Source organism: Anomaloglossus baeobatrachus, chromosome 1 (genome assembly GCF_048569485.1).
Source record: "Anomaloglossus baeobatrachus isolate aAnoBae1 chromosome 1, aAnoBae1.hap1, whole genome shotgun sequence".
NCBI classification, from domain to species: Eukaryota; Metazoa; Chordata; class Amphibia; order Anura; family Aromobatidae; genus Anomaloglossus; species Anomaloglossus baeobatrachus.
Genome location: NC_134353.1, coordinates 898,068,758 through 898,088,011, shown reverse-complemented (window position 1 = coordinate 898,088,011; position 19,254 = coordinate 898,068,758). Strand labels below are relative to the sequence as shown.

General features: G+C 49.6%; 1 protein-coding gene across 1 annotated transcript in view; it reads right to left on the bottom strand.

Moving 5' to 3' along the window:
• Positions 1 to 14,592, bottom strand: part of LOC142255485 (mitochondrial amidoxime-reducing component 1-like) — a 48,162-nt gene extending 33,570 nt beyond the window's left edge. The window contains exons 1-2 of the mRNA XM_075327064.1: positions 14,552 to 14,592; positions 7,820 to 7,873 (exon numbers count right to left, since the gene is read on the bottom strand). The gene's annotated coding sequence lies outside the window, so the exon portion shown is untranslated. The remainder of the gene's footprint in view (positions 1 to 7,819; positions 7,874 to 14,551) is intronic.
• Between the last annotated feature and the right edge of the window lie 4,662 nt (positions 14,593 to 19,254).

Sequence of the window (19,254 nt, the reverse complement as noted above, 5' to 3'; positions counted from 1 at the left end):
ATGGAGAGCTCTGTAATATTTCTTAAGATCGCTCAGCTACACAAAGGACTTCACTAAAAGCTAGAAGAGTTTTATTGAAACACTTAGTGAGAAAGTTGCTTAACTTTGCATTTAGGAAGCAAATAAATAATAAAAAAAAATTACAGGGCCTTAGTCCTCTGATGGCTGCTAACATTGCTAGGTTAGGAATACCCTTTAAAAGGGAATTTGTCACCAGGTTTTTGCTGCCTAATTTGAGAGCAGCATAACGTAGGGGCAGAGACACGGATTCCAGTGATGTGTCACTTACTGGGCTTCTTAGTGTAGTTTTGATAAAATCACTGTTTAATCAGCAATAGATTATTATTATTACAGGACTACATGACGTGCTGCAGGTAGTCCAGTATATTTATGAGCTCTGTATAACTGCTTTCCTTTTGATAAAACCGATGAGCAAACAGCTCAGTAACACATCGCTGGAATCAGGGTCTCTGTCTCTACCTTATGATGCTGTCAAATGAGGGAGCAAAAAACGGTGACAGATTCCCTTTAATGAACTGGACTTTGATCTAGAAAGATGGTCCCCTTCCTTCTGGCGAAGAGCTAATTTGCCGTATATACCAACAAATACAACCAGGATTTTAGAGGGGTCCTAAACTGAGGAGAGATATGGTTTTAGAGAAATCTACTTCTATCACAAAGTTTCCTATCAATATTAGAATGAGAAGGGTTAAACACCGCACTGCCATTGTAAAGAAAAGAACACTTGAATCCTAGGCAAGTGATTTACCTCAACGCATTTCGGACTATCTACTCTGAAATGCGTTAAGAATAAACCACTTGCCTAGGATTCAAGTCTTCATTTCTTTACAACGGCGGCGCGGTGTTTAACCCTTCTCATTCCAAAATCTAAGGAAATTTATTAGATATGTTTTTAAAGAAATCAACCAAAATATCTACATTTTGACAATCTTGGGGCCACAAAAACCATTAAAATGCCATCTCAGCAGTTGTGTCTCATGCGTCTTTCTCAGGCGAGCAAGATCTCTGTCACCCATCTCTCAGATAAAACCCTATTGTGCTTGTCTCATAAAGGATACCAATAAAATTGAAGGAAGAAAAAAAAATAAAATAAAACAACGGTTACTCTGAAGGCCCAGTCACACACAACGACTTACCAGCGATCCTGAAAACGATGCGACCTGATAGGGATCGCTGGTAAGTCGCTGGTGAGATGTCACACAGGCAGCCTGCAGTAAGCTGTAACCAAGGTAAATATCTGGTAACCAAGCGAAGACCTTTGCTTGGTTACCTGATATTTACCTTGGTTACTAGCGACCGCCGCTCTCACGCTGTCAGTGCTGGCTCCCTGCACTCGTAGCCAGAGTACACATCGGGTAAATAAGCAAAGCGGTTTGCTTATTAACCCGATGTGTACTCTGGCTAGGAGTGCAGGGAGCCAGCGCTAAGCGGTGTGCGCTGGTAACCAAGGTAAATATCAAGTAACCAAGCGCTTGGTTACCCAATATTTACCTTAGTTACCAAGCGCAGCATCGCTTCCACGCGTCACTGCTGGCTTGGGGGCTGGACACTGGTGAGATCTGCCTGATTGAGAGCTCACCAGCGACCATGTAGCGACGCACCAGCGATCCTGACCAGGTCAGATCGCTGGTGGGATCGCTGGAGCGTCGCTTAAGTGTGACGGTACCCTAAGTGAAGAAAAAATTCAAGATGAGGGGTAATGAGGTTGCAGTGACGATATGGTGGTCCTTCCCCAGGTGCCCACTGCAGAGAGGGGTCTCAGAGTGATTGGATAAACACTAAAATTGGCATTTTCAGCATACATTGAGTACTTAATATCCAATAGATATGTTTGCCATATGCTAAACATATGAATTCAGTCTATTAGGTAATACATTGCTGCTCTGTATAAGCCTATAGACATCACCGCACAATGTAAGTTCGCTCTTATACATTCATTTTTGATAATAAATATAGTACTGTTCATTAAGAATAAAAGAAAACTACAAATATTCTGCAAATACTGATTCAAAACCCCTTAAAAGCAAAATTAACCAAATCAAACATGTCTGATCATTGCCTTTCGTATATGGACAATAAAAAACAAAATAAATAAAAATCAATCTTTATTTTTATATAGCGCTAACATATTCCGCAGCACTTCACATACATCAGAAACACTGTCCCCATTGGGGCTCACAATCTAAATTCCCTATTTGTATGTCTTTGGAGTGTGGGAGGAAACCGGAGGAAACCCACATAACACAGGGAGAACATACAAACTCCTTGCAGATGTTGTCCTTGGTGGGATTCGAACACAAGATCCCAACGCTGCAAGGCTGCAGTGCCAACCACTGAGCCACAGTGCCACCCGGTGGCTCAGTGGTTAGCACTGCAGCCTTGCAACGCTAACAATAGACTGTTACAAAAATTAGTAGAATTTTATTTTTTTAAATTATTTTATGCTTATGGGGTTTTGTTTTTTGTTTTTTTTCCAATCTTTAAAAAGGAACCGATCACCGGGATTTTTGTGCTGGAATATCGACTGGAAAATAAAAGAAAAAGTTACGGCTCTTGGACGTCGAGAAGGAAAAAAAAACAAAAAGTGCAATAAGGAAAGTTGGCTCAGATGAGAGTATCTTAAAGGGACCCAATTGCCAGGATTTTCGTATATAACCTAAAGCCAGTGCTATACCGGCACTATCAGGCTGATTCTATACATACCTGTAGTGGTCAGCTCGGATGTTTAGGTTTTGCAATCCAATAAAGTAAAGTTTGTAAAATCGGCAGCTTCTTGAGTGACAGCAGCTGAGGAGGAGATAATATCTGGGGGCAATTCATAGTTATCCCCTCCCCCTGTTAGAATTAGCAGAAGTATTATACAAATGCTTCACTTTTTCACTTGCAGGACCTGTGTGAATTCATACCCATGTGACCAGAAGGGGTGGGGCTTCAGCCAACAGAAAAATGTTGCTTCCTGGTATCAGCTGCTGGCTGAGGCCCCGCCCCTTCTAGTCACATGGGTATGACCTCACACAGGTCCTGCAAGTGAAAAAGTGACTTGTTTGTATAATACTTCTGCTAATTCTTACAGGGGGAGGGGGGTAACACGTGGGATGCTCTGATGTCGCCTGGAAGCTCATCTCCTCTCAGGTGTAAGAAGGTCATCAAAGATAAGTGTGGGTAGAACTGTCCTTCCAGTTGGACATTGGCAAAATGGGAGGAGCCTCGCACCCAATCCAAGACATATCTGACGTTTGCTGCAAGATTATATCTACTAATATCAGGAAGATTAATTCCCCCATCCTTTTTGGGGAGGGTAAATCCTGGAACGCCCCACACGCCCTCAGATGAATTTCCTGAATCCCGTATTTGGCATCGTTATATCAGAGTTGGTTAGCAGCAATGGAAGAGACTGGAAGAGATACATCAACCTAGGGAATGCTATCATTTTTATCAGATGACACCGGCCCGAGAAAATTTAAATCTGTCCCACGACTGCAGGGCCTGAAGCAGGGAGGCTATAGAAGGCCTATAGTTTAATGTACACAGCAATGACGGGTTGGCTGGAAGTTGGATGCCCAGGTACCTGATACACTCCGAGCACCATTGAAATGGAAATGAGGCATCATTAATTTTACCAGTTCTAAATATCGCCAATGCCTCCGATTTGTTGTAGTTAAAGGAGTTGTCCGACACACTCCAAAACATGTTTTACGCTAATCTGTGCTGTACTGTCATATAGATCACCCCTACATTATTTTTTTGTTTTCTAACTTTTGTTCCTTTTGAATTATCCCTTTATCTCTGCAGCTCTTTGTTTACATGCAGCTCAAGCAAACTTGACTTATTGCTATCCTTGGTTGCCAAACATCAGTGAGAACTGGCACCGCCCGGCCTCAGTGTCCAGCCCCGCCCTCTGCTCAGCCATTAGCTGTCAGTATTCTGCTCAGCACAGACCTCTAGGACAGCACAATATGGGCACATATGTAGTACTGTGCCCCATCCTTGCGCCCATGCTATATTACTGTGCCCCATCCTTGCGCCCATGCTATAGTACTGTGCCCCATCCTTGCGCCCATGCTATAGTACTGTGCCCCATCCTTGCGCCCATGCTATAGTACTGTGCCCCATCCTTGTGCCCATGCTATAGTACTGTGCCCCATCCTTGTGCCCATGCTATAGTACTGTGCCCCATCCTTGTGCTCATCCTATAGTAATGGCCCTTTTCCTGCTCCTCATCTGTCATGTAGTAGTGTCCCCTACTCTGCCATACACACGCAAATAACCAGACAACTCCTTCTCACCTGTCCTTGTTCCCTCGGTGTCCTGCTTCTGACAGCGCTTTATATCAGAGGACAGATTCCCAGGCGCTGCGCAGAATGAGTTCTCTATGCACCTTCTCCAGTGATCAGCTGATCAGTGATCTGATTGGCCGGTGACTGATCATTGCATTAGCTGCATACAGAGCTCCCACCTGAGCAGTGTCAGGGAATCTGTCCTCTGATATAAAGCGCTGTCAGCTGCAACCCCCTTGATGAACGCTGCCGATGCAGGGGCGGCAGCTGACAGAGGACAGATTCCCGGGCGCTGCTCTGACGCGAGCTCTGTATGCAACTCTTCAGCTTCCTCAGATGCATCAGCTGCTGCCTGTGATATGTTGGAGGGTGCGGGAAAGGGAGGCGGGGACGCCACGCACGGTACCCGCCCAGCAGGGTGGCAACATGCAGTGGCTGTTTTGTATGTCAACATGGTCCTGCTCCTGTTGACATGAAATCATAGGAAGCAGCAAAATTATGGCAGGAGCAGTCACATGACCACTCTGAGCCGGGGGAAAGGGGCTCACAGCAGGGCAGGTAAGTGCTCACTATCTACTTACCTGCCCCAATGTAGCCCCATAGTGAAATTACAAAAAAAAGGCAAACTAAGCCAGATAACCCCTTTAATTTTAAAACCTGATATTTCCCCAAATCTGTTTAGTGTATTCATTATTGCCATGATTGCTTGAGCAGGGTTGGCTACAAATAGCAATACGTCATCTGCAAAGGCCAACATTTTGATCATAGAAGGGCCGACCTTCACTCCCTGGAACGCTGGCAAATTCTGTAATCTTCGTAGAAGTGGATCTAATGCCAGGTTAAATAATAACGGTGAAAGTGGGCACCCCTGACGTGTTCCCCGCTGTATATTAAAAGACTGAGATGGCGCATTGTTTATGGACAGATAGGATCTTGGGTCCTTGTAAATCATTTGGATTGCCTCGCCAAACCAGGGACCGAATTTTCGTCTATCAAGAAGGCCATACAGATAGCCCCAGGAGACCCTATCGAAGGCCTCGTCCGCATCTAATCCTACAATGATGTTCCTGGTGCATCGGTGCCGTCTGCTGTACGAGATAGCTCCTATTGATGTCCTAATGTTATAGGTAATCGACTTTCCATGAATGAACCCAGTCTGGCAAGGCAGTATCAAATCCAGGATAATTTGTTGTAATCTATTAGCTAATATTTAAGTGAAGATTTTAAAGTCTGAGTTGAGTAAGGAAATTGGCCTATACCCTTCAACTTGTAAGGGATCTTTACCCAGCTTGGGCAGGACAATAATGCACGCTTCATTGAAACCATCTGAACAAACTACACACAAGAAAGGCGATCATATGGTTTCAACCTATTTTTATTTTAATGCAAAGAGGTGAAAGGGGTAGGGCAAACGGATTACATCACCGCAGTCAAAAAGGTGACCACATTGTGCTAATTGTAGATACAGAGAAATGATTGTATCAAATCAAAACAGTGCAGGGCATAGGCCAAGATAGACCAATATACAAAGTAATATACTCAAAGATATGATGCACAACAGCAACTCTTGAAAAATATTTCTCCTACATGTATGTATAGGTAGAAACAAACAATATATAAACCTATATCAATAATCCAACAGATAAATAATGGGTTTCTAAAAAATGGTGACAAATCTAATTATTGGTACCGTTTTAGAGAATGTACAAAATGTTGATTGTATTTTATTGCATCTTAAGGCCACTTTACACGCTGCGACATCGCTCAAGCGATCTCGCTGGGGTCACGGAATTTGTGACGCACATCCGGTCGCTTTAGCGATGCCGTTGCGTGTGACACCTATGAGCGATTTTGCATCGTTACAAAAACATGCAAAATCGCTCATCATGGGGGTCCATTCTCGAATATCGTTGCTGCAGCAGCACACATCGCTCTGTGTGACACCACAGGAATGAGGAACATCTCCTTACCTGCCTCCCGGCCGCTATGCAAAGGAAGCAGGTGGGCGGGATGTTACGTCCCGCTCATCTCCGCCCCTCCGCTTCTATTGGGCGGCGGTTCAGTGACGCTGCTGTGACATCGCTGTGACGCTGAACGAACCACCCCCTTAGAACGGAGGCGTTTCGCCGGTCACAGCGACGTCACAGGGCAGGTAAGTAGTGTGACGGGTCCACGCGATGTTGTGTGGCACGGGCAGTGATTTGCCCATGTCGCACAACCAATGGGGGCGGGTACCCACACTAGCAATATCGGTCACGATATTGCAGCGTGTAAAGCGGTCTTAACTCAAAAAAACTTTTGGGCCTTTTTTTCTTCCCAACAAATGGGTTAATTTTAGTCTTATTGAGGTGGCGCTACAAAACTTTGTTTTATAATTTTTTCCTTTAAGTTATGGGTAAAAGGAGGTGATATAAACTTATGGGTTTGTTTTTTTTTTTTTTTTAAGGGAACATAAACTTGCACTCCTCAATTTCACGAAATACTGCAATAATTTACAATTGTTAAGTATAGTAAAAAAAAAAACCAAAATATCTACTACAAGATGGTGGCAATAGCAGCATACAATCGTGTCAGCCTGGTGCCGATAAGTGCCAAAATGGCCGTCTGGCTGGGACCGCAGCACTTAAATGATTCTGTCAGAGACTGGCCTAGGTTGCTGCTTTTAGAGGCCAGTATGGGCTGTATTAGGCTGCTTTCACAGATCCGTTTTTTGCTGAGTGGCACAATACGGCGCTTTGCATAAAAAACGCAACCTTTTTTTTTTGCCGCCAGTTGCGTTTTTTCCGCATAGACTTGCATTAGCGCCGTATTGTGCCGCATGGCCTTGCGTTGCGTCCGGTTTTTGCCGGATGCGGCATATTTAGCCCATGCGGCGGCCGGATGAAACGTTGCCTGGCACGTTTTTTTGTGCGGCGAAAAAAAACGCATTGCGCCGGATCTGGCGCGATTAAAACGCAAGACTATGGACGCGGCGTCCTGCGACAAAATACGCATCCAGCCACCGGATGCTGTTTTTTGCACTGCGCATGCTCAGTATCAAGCCGCATCCGTCAAAAAACGGACGGGCAGCATGGAAAATTTTATGCAACGGATCCATTTTTTCCGCCGCATCCGTTGCATAGGTTTTTGAGCCGGATTGAGCCGCACTGCAAAAACCGGATGTGTGAAAGTACCCCCAACACAGCCGGCACCTGTATGGGGTGGGTTCTGCTCCTGTGTCCACTCCATACACACCCATCATCATCGTAGTTGTCATGGATACGTCCAAGGCCTGGTGTTTTTCTCCTTTCCTCTTATGTTAGTAGTTGCAGCCATGGCAACCAGGATAAAACCCTCCACTGTTAACTCCAATGGAGATATAAGATGGATTACACTGCGCACCCACAGGGTATTTCATGGAAGGAGATTTCACCCGTAGAATACTTGTCACGGTATCAGATGTAACAGAGGGCACAATGTAGCGCCAGATACATTAAAATAAAAACAAAATAATTGTAATTGCAGGAATAATTTAGACTTACCACCATGTGACTGATCACACAGACAGGCCAGTGATGTAAATGTCCCCCGATGTGCTGTGAGGAAGAGGAGGGCTGCATTACTACCCCAGCAGTCACATATTTCATTATTAGCGCCAGCCGTGTCTATGGATTGTGTACGGTCTCTCAGCGAAGCGCAGACTCAGTAAATTGAGGGTTGAGCTGTGATATCGGACACCGCCAGGTGACAGGGGTGGTGCGGTTTCCAAAATGAACACAGCCATGTGTTTATAATCCTACCCCAGTTACAAAAGCGAGTCATCAATCCAACATGGCCGATCCCTTCTCTCAGATATTCATTCACCTGCCGCTGAAACCAGTGCCTGGCTGGCTTTTATCTAATCTGTATGGGCTGGTGGTTGGCAGCCACGGGCAGGAGAGATTTTTTCTGCATATTGTTGGCGACATTGGCTGATACCCTGCACCCGAGCATGGTAGTGCTCGCTCACTGCAAGTACCCGAGCATGGTAGTGCTCGCTCACTGCAAGTACCCGAGCATGGTAGTGCTCGCTCACTGCAAGTACCCGAGCATGGTAGTGCTCGCTCACTGCAAGTACCCGAGCATGGTAGTGCTCGCTCACTTCAAGTACCCGAGCATGGTAGTGCTCGCTCACTGCAAGTACCCGAGCATGGTAGTGCTCGCTCACTGCAAGTACCCGAGCATGGTAGTGCTCGCTCACTGCAAGTACCCGAGCATGGTAGTGCTCGCTCACTGCAAGTACCCGAGCATGGTAGTGCTCGCTCACTGCAAGTACCCGAGCATGGTAGTGCTCGCTCACTGCAAGTACCCGAGCATGGTAGTGCTCGCTCACTGCAAGTACCCGAGCATGGTAGTGCTCGCTCACTTCAAGTACCCGAGCATGGTAGTGCTCGCTCACTGCAAGTACCCGAGCATGGTAGTGCTCGCTCACTGCAAGTACCCGAGCATGGTAGTGCTCGCTCACTGCAAGTACCCGAGCATGGTAGTGCTCGCTCACTGCAAGTACCCGAGCATGGTAGTGCTCGCTCACTGCAAGTACCCGAGCATGGTAGTGCTCGCTCACTGCAAGTACCCGAGCATGGTAGTGCTCGCTCATTGCAAGTACCCGAGCATGGTAGTGCTCGCTCATTGCAAGTACCCGAGCATGGTAGTGCTCGCTCATTGCAAGTACCCGAGCATGGTAGTGCTCGCTCATTGCAAGTACCCGAGCATGGTAGTGCTCGCTCATTGCAAGTACCCGAGGATGGTAGTGCTCGCTCATTGCAAGTACCCGAGCATGGTAGTGCTCGCTCACTGCAAGTACCCGAGCATGGTAGTGCTCGCTCACTGCAAGTACCCGAGCATGGTAGTGCTCGCTCATTGCAAGTACCCGAGCACGGTAGTGCTCGCTCATTGCAAGTATCCGAGGATGGTAGTGCCCGCTCATTGCAAGTACCCAAGCATGGTAGTGCTCGCTCATTGCAAGTACCCAAGCATGGTAGTGATCGCTCATTGCAAGTACCCAAGCATGGTAGTGCTCGCTCATTGCAAGTACCCAAGCATGGTAGTGCTCGCTCATTGCAAGTATCCGAGGATGGTAGTGCCCGCTCATTGCAAGTACCCAAGCATGGTAGTGCTCGCTGATTGCAAGTACCCGAGCATGGTAGTGCTCGCTCATTGCAAGTACCCGAGCATGGTAGTGCTCACTCATTGCAAGTACCCAAGCATGGTAGTGCTCGCTCATCACTTTTGAGCATAGTATACATCATAAAAACAACCGATGCATGCTCAGTAGTGCAGACTATCCCGGATCCTGAAACGGACGTCACAGATGACGCTTTATTTCAGGGAGGGGGGAAGGGGCTTCAGCAGTGACCGTTTCATTTGAATATCCCAGCATGGTCTGTGGTCATAAATCAGCTAAGAGGAGCTCAGACAAAAACAAATAAAGTTGAACTCTCCTGTCAGGCCCTTAACCCTCAACTGATGATTGGGGCTTCCTATACCTCCGTGTGTAGAAATCTCTAATTTTTACAGGAAATGCAAAGATCACATTTGTTTTAATTGTTTTCTTATTGGTGACTGATTACACATGAGTATACCAAATTTTTGACACCCACAAGTATCGGAAAATGTAATAAATGGATGATTCATACGAGCATTTTCCAATGAATGCCAGCTGAGGGGTGTTGCAAACCCCACCTCACCAGTTGAGGGTTAAAGGGAACCTGTCATCAGAAATTTAGCCCAAAAGCTAAAAGATTCCCCCTCTGCAGCTCCTGGGCTGCATTCTAGGAAGGTCCCTGTTATTATTGTGCCCCATGTGAGACCAAAATAAAGCCTTTATAAAGTTCTACCTTTTTGTATGCAGCTTCTGTAAATGGGACACGGGGGCGGGCTTTCTGGCGTCCGTTATTCTGCCCCCTGGTCCTGTATGCCGCCCCCATCGCTCCTTTCCATATCTGATGCACCGCCCACTGCTCCAGCCATCCCCGCGCATGCCCAGTGCCAGTCTCACAGGACTGAGCAGTGTGACCGCTGGTGACGTGTGCGCAGGCAAGTGATTATGGGCGGGACTGTGACTGTTATCAGCAAGTACCCGGCCATAATCTCGTGAGCGCGCAAACCTCTCCAGCATTCACACTGAGCTCAGTGTAGATGCTAGACTGTATGGGCTGCTTCCAGGGATGACGTCCCTTTGTCATGTGATAGTATTTCGAACACGCCCCTATCACATGACAAAGGGACGTCATCCCTGGAAGCAGCCCATACAGTCTAGCATCTACACTGAGCACAGTGTGACCGCTGGAGAGGTTTGCGCGCTCACGAGATTATGGCCGGGTACTTGCTGATAACAGTCACAGTCCCGTCCATAATCACTTGCCTGCGCACACGTCACCAGCGGTCACACTGCTCAGTCCTGTGAGACTGGCACTGGGCATGCGCGGGGATGGCTGGAGCAGTGGGCGGTGCATCAGATATGGAAAGGAGCGATGGGGGCGACATACAGGACCAGGAGGCAGAATAACGGACGCCAGAGAGCCCGCCCCCGTGTCAGATTTACAGAAGCTGCATACAAAAAGGTAGAACTTTATAAAGGCTTTATTTTGGTCTCACATGGGGCACAATAATAACAGGGACCTTCCTAGAATGCAGCCCAGGAGCTGCAGAGGGGGAATCTTTTAGCTTTTGGGCGAAATTTCTGATGACAGGTTCCCTTTAAAGGGAACCAAACATCAGCATTTTCCTGTATAAGGTGCAGCCGTGCAGTACTGGCACTATCAGGCACGTTGTGTACATACCATTAGGGGACAGCTCGGATGTGTAGGCTGTGAAATCCAAGTTTATAAAGTTTGAAAATTCATGCACTTTTTGATTGACGTGTGCACCACTGCTGCTAATGTCCGGGCGGGTTATGCACATGATTCCCGCCCCCGCCGCCTGTTCCTCCCTCTCTTTGGCTGTATGTAAATTTCTAATCTTCTGTTACACGGCGTCGGAGTTAGCGCCTGCGCATAGCGCTCATCTCCGGCGCCGTATTTCTGAAGCCCACAGTATTATTGTGCATGAGAGGGCGGCGCATGCGCCTTCGCTTCTTCAGATCTGTTGAGACCGCAGGAGAGCGCGCGGTCACAACAGGACTGGAGAACAGCTGATCTTACCCCGATTAGCTGCAGCAGACGATATCGTAGCAGACGTCTGCTGCAGCTAATCGGGGTAAGATCAGCTGTTCTCCAGTCCTGTTGTGACCGCGCGCGCTACCGCGATCACAACAGATCTGAAGAAGCGAAGGCGCATGCGCCGCCCTCTCATGCACAATAATACTGTGGGCTTCAGAAACACGGCGCCGGAGATGAGCGCTATGCGCAGGCGCTAACTCTGACGCCGTGTAACTGAAGATTAGAAATTTACATACAGCCAGTGAGAGGGAGGAACAGGCGGCGGGGGGGAATACAAGTGCATAACCCGCCCGGACATTAGCAGCAGAGGTGCGCATGTGAATCAAAAACATGATGAATTTTCAAACTTTATAAACTTGGATTTTACAGCCTACACATCCGAGCTGCCCACTAATGGTATGTACACAATGTGCCCGATAGTGCCAGTACTGCACTGGCTGCACCTTATATAGGAAAATGCTGATGTTTGGTTCCCTTTAAAGCTTCCTTGCTGATAGATTCTCAGTTAAAGGGAACCTGTCATCAGAAATTTCGCCCAAAAGCTAAAAGATTCCCCCTCTGCAGCTCCTGGGCTGCATTCTAGGAAGGTCCCTGTTATTATTGTGCCCCATGTGAGACCAAAATAAAGCCTTTATAAAGTTCTACCTTTTTGTATGCAGCTTCTGTAAATCCGACACGGGGGCGGGCTCTCTGCCGTCCGTTATTCTGCCTCCTGGTCCTGTATGCCGCCCCATCGCTCCTTTCCATATCTGATGCACCGCCCACTGCTCCAGCCATCCCCGCGCATGCCCAGTGCCAGTCTCACGGGACTGAGCAGTGTGACCGCTGGTGACGTGTGCGCAGGCAAGTGATTATGGACGGGACTGTGACTGTTATCAGCAAGTACCCGGCCATAATCTCTTGAGCGCGCAAACCTCTCCAGCGTCACACTGAACTCAGTGTAGATGCTAGACTGTATGGGCTGCTTCCAGGGATGACGTCCCTTTGTCATGTGATAGTATTTCGAACACGCCCCTATCACGTGACAAAGGGACGTCATCCCTGGAAGCAGCCCATACAGTCTAGCATCTACACTGAGTTCAGTGTGACGCTGGTGAGGTTTGCGCGCTCAAGAGATTATGGCCGGGTACTTGCTGATAACAGTCACAGTCCCGTCCATAATCACTTGCCTGCGCACACGTCACCAGCAGTCACAGTGCTCAGTCCCGTGAGACTGGCACTGGGCATGCACGGGGATGGCTGGAGCAGTGGGCGGTGTCATCAGCTATGGAAAGGAGCGATGGGGGCGGCATACAGGACCAGGAGGCAGAATACCGGACGGCAGAGAGCCCGCCCCCGTGTCGGATTTACAGAAGCTGCATACAAAAAGGTAGAACTTTATAAAGGCTTTATTTTGGTCTCACATGGGGCACAATAATAACAGGGACCTTCCTAGAATGCAGCCCAGGAGCTGCAGAGGGGGAATCTTTTAGCTTTTGGGCGAAATTTCTGATGACAGGTTCCCTTTAAAGAGGTTGTCCACTACTCAGAGAGCCCCTTCTTCATCCCTATGTTTCCCCTCAACAAAGTAACAACATTTATACTCACCCCCGCTGCTGTTCCAGTGGTGTCAGCGCTCGCTCTCCCAGGGATCGTGTGACATTGTTACATCATGCAACCAGTCTGCACCGCCTTTACTCTCTTACCGAAGTAATCCAGAGGACATTAGAGGGCTGCAGTGCTCACCGCCTACTCAGGATGTCTGATTACATCTGTAGGAGAGCAAAGTCGGCATCAGGATGTAACAATGTCATGCGATCCCTGGGAGAGAGAGAGTGCCAACACCACTGGAACAGCAGCAGGATCAGTATAAGTGTTGCTACTTTGTTGAGGGGAAAACAGTGATGGGGAAGAGGATGTCCAAGTACAGTGGAACCTTGGTTAACGAGAACAATCCGTTCTGGGACTGTGCTTGTTAACAAAGTTACTCGTTCAGCAAAGCAAGATTTCCCATAGGAAATCATTGCAATGCAGACAATTCGTTCCACAACTTGTTAAATGTCCCATCCTGGTCCACTATTGTGCCATTCCACACACACACAAACACACACATTATGTTCCTCCATCGTCGCGATGGTTACCGGATACACATCCTGTAGCGGCGAACTACAAGATCCATGAGGCCAGCGATGGAACGGAAGGTAAGGTGAGCATAATATGTGTACCTTCCGATCCATCGCCGGCCTCATAGTTCTTGTAGTTCGCCGCTACAGGCTGTGTATCGGCAGGCTTCGTGACGAGGGTGGACCTTCCCCTGTCAGCTGCTACTCAAAGGCAGCGCGCTGGCCAATCAGAGGCAAGCGGCTCCTGCCTTTGACGTCAGCGCTCTGGCAGCGGAAGGTCCGGCATCGGTTGCGATGGTTACCCGATACACAGCCTGTACGGGCGAACTACAAGTTCTAGAAAGCCGGCGAGGGAACGGAAGGTGAGGTGAGCATAATGTGCGTGCGTGTTTGTGTGGACTGTAAGAGCAGGTCAGAGCGCGGTGGATGTAAGGAACCGGAAGTGTGTGCGGTGAGGATTTTGCTCGCACAGCAAAGCTTTCTCGTAAACCGGGTTACAAATTTACAGCAAGCTTTGCTCGTTCAGCAAAATACTCGCCAAATGGGTTACTCGATAAGCGAGGTTCCACTGTAATAGACAACCCCTTTAACTTATCTAATTGCAAAAGTGATTTCTATATTACATCAAACACATTCATTTAGGTAAAAACAAGAATAGTGATGCATCCGAAGGAGGACAACAAACCCCTTTAAGGCCCATTCCTGCCTGGTCACTGAGGGGTTAAAAGACGCTCACATTGCAGTAACTGTGCCGAGACTAAGGGAAAGCATACAATATATAATAACTGCTGCAAATAAAGCGCGCCCTCCGTCCTGTGCAGCCCGGCACTGACCGCTCGGCTCTCCACTAGTTTCCCTGGTGCCCGAGTGTGAGCAGCTGCGCGTCCTGCCCAATGCACACAGCGGTCACCGCGGGCGCCGACTCCCGGGCAGAGGAGGGCGGAGTGCACCGTGCCCGCGGCCCCGTACTCACCAGCACCTCCCGGTGTCTACAGCACACAGGCGCCCACACCAAAGACAAGAAGAGGCGGTGCGAGGAGCGTTGGCGCCATCTAGCGGCCGGTGGACCAAACTGGCCTTCGCTTAACCATGTCCTGGCCGCACTGATGCCCCTGTGAGCTCAAACTACTAACCTGCGGCTCAGGTGTTGTTGGGAAACACTACAACTCCCAGCATGTCTGTCTGTGTACACCGCGCGCTTGGAGGTGTATTACTGCCCGCAGCACTGCCCCAACACTGCCCCCAACACTGCCCGCAGCACTGCCCCAACACTGCTTGCAGGACTGCCCCCAACACTGCTTGCAGGACTGCCCCCAACACTGCTTGCAGGACTGCCCCCAACACTGCTTGCAGCACTGCCCCCAACACTGCCCGCAGCACTGCCCCCAACACTGCCCGCAGCACTGCCCCCAACACTGCCCGCAGCACTGCCCCCAATACTGCTTGCAGCACTGCCCCCAACATTGTCCGCAGCACTGCCCCCAACACTGCCCGCAGCACTGCCCCCAATACTGCTCGCAGCACTGCCCCAACACTGCCCCCAACACTGCCCGCAGCACTGCCCCCAATACTGCCCGCAGCACTGCCCCCAACACTGCCCGCAGCACTGCCCCCAACACTACCTGCAGCACTGCCCCCAACACTGTCCGCAGCACTGCCCCCAACACTGTCCGCAGCACTGCCCCCAACACTGCCCCCAATACTGCTCGCAGCACTGCCCACCAACACTGCCCGCAGCACTGCCCCAACACTGCCCCCAATACTGCCCGCAGCACTGCCCCCAACACTGCTTGCAGCACTGTCCCCAGCACTGCCCTCAGTACTGCCCGCAGCAACTTAATCCAATACTGCCCGCAGCACTGCCCCAACACTGCCCCCAACACTGCCCGCAGCACTGCCCCAACACTGCTTGCAGCACTGCCCCCAACACTGCTTGCAGCACTGCCCTCAACACTGCCCGCAGCACTGCCCCCAACACTGCCCGCAGCACTGCCCCCAATACTGCTTGCAGCACTGCCCCCAACACTGCCCGCAGCACTGCCCCCAACACTGCCCGCAGCACTGCCCCAACATTGTCCGCAGCACTGCCCCCAACACTGCCCGCAGCACTGCCCCAATACTGCTCGCAGCACTGCCCCAACACTGCCCGCAACACTGCCCGCAGCACTGCCCCCAACACTGTCCGCAGCACTGCCCCCAACACTGTCCGCAGCACTGCCCCCAACACTGCCCTCAACACTGCCCGCAGCACTGCCCCCAACACTGCCCGCAGCACTGCCCGCAGCACTGCCCCCAATACTGCTTGCAGCACTGCCCCCAACACTGCCCGCAGCACTGCCCCCAACACTGCCCGCAGCACTGCCCCCAATACTGCTCGCAGCACTGCCCCAACACTGCCCGCAGCACTGCCCCCAATACTGCCCGCAGCACTGCCCCCAACACTTCCCGCAGCATTGCCCCCAACACTGCCCGCAGCACTGCCCCCAACACTGCCCGCAGCACTGCCCCCAACACTGTCCGCAGCACTGCCCCCAACACTGTCCGCAGCACTGCCCCCAACACTGCCCCCAATACTGCTTGCAGCACTGCCCACCAACACTGCCCGCAGCACTGCCCCCAACACTGCTTGCAGCACTGCCCCAGCACTGCCCACAGCACTGCCCTCAGTACTGCCCGCAGCAACTTAATCCAATACTGCCCGCAGCACTGCCCCAACACTGCCCCCAACACTGCCCGCAGCACTGCCCCAACACTGCTTGCAGCACTGCCCCCAACACTGCTTGCAGCACTGCCCCCAACACTGCCCCCAACACTGCTTGCAGCACTGCCCCCAACACTGCCCGCAGCAACTTAATCCAATACTGCCCGCAGCACTGCCCCAACACTGCTTGCAGCACTGCCCCAACACTGCTTGCAGCACTGCCCCCAACACTGCTTGCAGCACTGCCCCCAACACTGCCCCCAGCACTGCCCCCAACACTGCTTGCAGCACTGCCCACAGCGCTGCCCACAGCACTGCCCGCAGCAACTTAATCCAATACTGCCCGCAGCACTGCCCCAAACACTGACCGCTGCAAACTTTGCCCCTTTGTGTCCCTTCTAGGAAAGTAAGAAGCGTTCAGCCATCTGTCCTTCAATTCATTTGGGCTTATAAAAGACACAGAAGGAAGAATAACATTTTATGAACAAGTAAATCTGAGGGGCACTATGTGTGTCGGATGTTATTAACCCCTTCACCCCATCGCGATTTTCCGTTTTTCGCACTCGTTCTTTCCTCCCCTTCTTCCAAGAGCCATAACTTTTTACTTTTCAGTCAATATAGCTGTATAAAAGTTTGGTTTCTGCGGGACGGGTTGTACTTTTAAATGACAGCGTTCATTCTGACCCATATTGTTCTGGAAAATGTGAAAAAATTCCATGTGAAATACAATGCAAAAACAGTTCAATTCCACAATCTTTTTTGGGTTTTTTAATTACCATGTTCACTATATGGTAAAACTGGCCTGGCATTATGATTCCCCAGGTCAGTACGAATTCATAGATACCAAACATTTTAATGCAATGTTGTGGTGACCAAAAAAAACCCAGAATTTTTGGCGTTTAGATTTTTTTTCTCTCTACGCCATGTACTAATCAGATGAATTTATTTTATATTTTCATAGATCGGGCAGTTTTGAAAGAGGCAATACTAAATATGGCTTTTTTTGAAATTTTTGTTTTATTTTCAATGGGGCAAAAGGAGGGTGACTTGAACTTTTAGCTTTTTTTTATTTTTGAAAACACTTTACTACTTTATCACTGCAGTCTGATCACTTGTGCTGGTCAGAGCAATGCTTCAGCATCCCTCTGTACAGCAGTAATGCAGTGTTCCTGTGAGTGCTGGCACTCTGCCGGCATTCACCGGAAGTGAGTCATAACAGCGACATGGGTCATCGTCTGACCCCGTGCTGTCATGGCAACACATTGGAGCCCCGTAATCTCGTCATGGGGCTGCCGATGGTGGTGAGGAACGGCGCGATCCCTGCTGGAATATATTAGATTGCGCTGTCAGAATACAGAGCGATCTAAGAGGTTAAAAGGTGCGGGTGGATCACCGATCCACCTGCGCCTGTTAGCCGCACTTGTCTGTTGATCAGATCGGCAGACATGTGTCGGGATTACCGTGGGCTTGCCCCGGTAGCCTGCGGTAACTGGAGGGAGGCAATCTAGAATGTACATATACATCCTAGATCGTGAAGGCGTTATTAAATATGTGTAAAAGAAGAGGGCCCAATACTGACCCCGGTGGGACCTGAGTCGCCCACCACAGCGGGACACTGCGGGGACTTCTCTGTAGGGACTCCTGGCAACAGGTGTATCAGGTTCACTTTCATAAGAGTCGTGATGCCACTCTCGGTTTTGCGGTCAGGGTGAGGGCTGACCGCCACTGCAGTTTAGCGAGCGTCTGGGGCTGATGGTATATGCAGTTAGATGGTGTGGCCTCCCGAGAGTGAGGCTGGCCCCAGGGGCTCGAGTGTAAGTGTGTGGAACCACAGGTCGCAGAAGAACTCACACACAGTCCAGAATGTCTTTCACAGTTTTTACTCACTTTCAGTTGTTTTCTGTGAGGTAACCTGGGCGATACTGAGATAGATGGCAGGGAGAACAAGGTATCCTTCAGGCTGACGTAAGGGTGACTGTAAGCTCGCCTTCCTAGCACTTCCTGTTTCGGATAACCCACGACTTGAAGTATATGGGATTCATCCAGGGAAGTCGCATCTGCCTTTTCTCCCCTTACTGCCCTGTTTGCTGGCAGCGTGGACCAAGTAAAGATGGCTTCTCGCCCTATCTCACTTATGGGCCCCCTCGTTGCTGCTGATGCTGTGGACTCTGTGCTGTTTGGTGAGACACCTGGAGTGTCCTTGTGGAGGTCACCTGAGCTGTAGTATGTTTGTTTAAACGTAATAAGAGTATCTGTGTATATAAATAATTAAAATGTAGATGTAGTTGTATAATTATCTGTCTGTCTATGTAGCCATCGCACAGACCTATAGTATAATTCAAAGTTGTATAATCATGAAGAAGTTAACCAAAGATGATGAAGCCAGAATGTGAAGCTGTAAGAAGTGTTATCAGTAATGTTCACATAGAAGGAATGTACGGGAGGCAAGCAATGTGATGTGAGAAAATGGGGAGTGAAAACCACTCCTTGTTAGCTTCAAGGTTATTCATGCTTACAGTATAATTGGATCTATCTAATTAAACTAGTTCAGTTGGTATCACTGATTCAAGGAGAGAGCATGTCTGTGTTCTTTGTCTTATATACATTGATATACCGTATTTTTCGCTTTATAAGACGCACTTTTCCTCCCCAAATTTTGGGAGGAAAATGGGGGGTGCGTCTTATAAAGCGGTAGCGGGGGGGGGGGGGGTCCTGTCTGAGGCGATCGGGCGGGTGCCTGTGGCTGCATGCAAGCGGCCGGGTACCTGTACTTGCATGCAGCGGCAGCCGGGTACCCGTGGCTGTGTGCGGGCGGCAGCGGGTGCTGTGTGGGGTCGGCAGCCAGGTACCTGTGCTTGCATGCGGTGGCAGACGGGTACCCATGGCTGTGTGCGGGCGGCAGCCGGGTGCTGTGTGCGAGCGGCAGTCGGGTGCCCGTGCAGGTACCCGGCTGCCGCCCTCACACAGTCACCCAT